The sequence below is a fragment of the Lepidochelys kempii genome, chromosome 12, assembly GCF_965140285.1.
Source record: "Lepidochelys kempii isolate rLepKem1 chromosome 12, rLepKem1.hap1, whole genome shotgun sequence".
NCBI classification, from domain to species: Eukaryota; Metazoa; Chordata; order Testudines; family Cheloniidae; genus Lepidochelys; species Lepidochelys kempii.
This window is the reverse complement of record NC_136391.1, coordinates 3,314,110-3,315,272: the sequence shown is the minus strand read 5'-3', so window position 1 is coordinate 3,315,272 and position 1,163 is coordinate 3,314,110. Positions and strand designations below refer to the sequence as shown.

The following is a 1,163-nucleotide window of genomic DNA, read 5'->3' as shown; positions in this document are numbered from 1 at the left end:
GAGCCTCCTCGTGTTGTCCTTTAAAGCTGCAAAAAGTAGAATCCAAATCTGAATGAAGTTTGTTCCCTACACGGATATGTTTTAAAAAAAAATCTCGCTAAGAGACACAGCAGTACAGTTTAGCATTGTATCCATCCGACTTGCGTGCCATGTTCTGGCCCTCTGTATAGGAATGAACTTCAGCCTACATTAGCTACATACTCTACGCACAGCCACCCAGCCGATAGCTATTAAATGTATTTCAGCCATTTAGAACAATAGGAATAGTCATTAAGGAATATTAACAGTGCAATCTCCTATTTTTGAAGAGTCTCTGATCAACCGCAACACTGACTTCCAGAAATCTCTTAATTTTGCTAATTGAAAGCATGATGATACTTTCAAACAACTGACTTGACAGCTGTGGACACTGAAGGACTCTCTCCACAAGACAGATACAACACAGGCAGCAGCAGAACAAGCTTCGCTCATATGGTTCCCTGCCACTGTGCCTCATCTCCGGTTAGAACTAGCAAGGTATTTAAGTATGTGAGTAGTCCAGCTGAAGTCACTGGAACTACTCAGATGTTTAAAGTTAGTAGTGTGCTTAAGTACCTTGTTGAAGTGGGGTCTAAGAGAGGCTGTTTTTTGTTATGAATCAGTAGTTCACCAATCCACTCCTAAGCCTGTCTTCATAGAATCATAGAATCTCAGGGTTGGAAAGGACCTCAGGAGGTCATCTAGTCCAACCGCCTGCTCGAAGCAGGACCAATCCCCAATTTTTGCCCCAGATCCCTAAATGGCCCCCTCAAGGATTGAACTCACAACCCTGGGTTTAGCAGGCCAATGCTCAAACCACTGAGCTATCCCTCCCCCCAAAACAGGGCTCATCCGGGATTTGAACCCAGGACCTCTCGCACCCGAAGCGAGAATCATACCCCTAGACCAACAAGCCATCCTTTCCAGTAAGAGAGATCAGTTGTATGCTAGAGAAGCACCCAATAGTCCCCAGATGTTCCCAATCAATGAGCAGTATGAGTGAGCTAGATCTGAACAGCAGAACCAGAGGTGAAAGTCCTGGATTGCATTAAGCCAAATTCCTGAGCCATCCAGTCCCACTATAATATTACCTATTTCTATATGTATGTTAATAGGAATAGCAAAAATCCCACTGTGAGCTGATG

General features: G+C 44.1%; 1 non-coding gene across 1 annotated transcript; it reads right to left on the bottom strand.

The window, feature by feature from the left end:
* Positions 1–862: 862 nt before the first annotated feature.
* On the bottom strand, positions 863–934 carry TRNAP-CGG (transfer RNA proline (anticodon CGG)). Its single transcript has one exon. It is a non-coding gene; the product is annotated as a tRNA-Pro (tRNA).
* Positions 935–1,163: the final 229 nt, after the last annotated feature.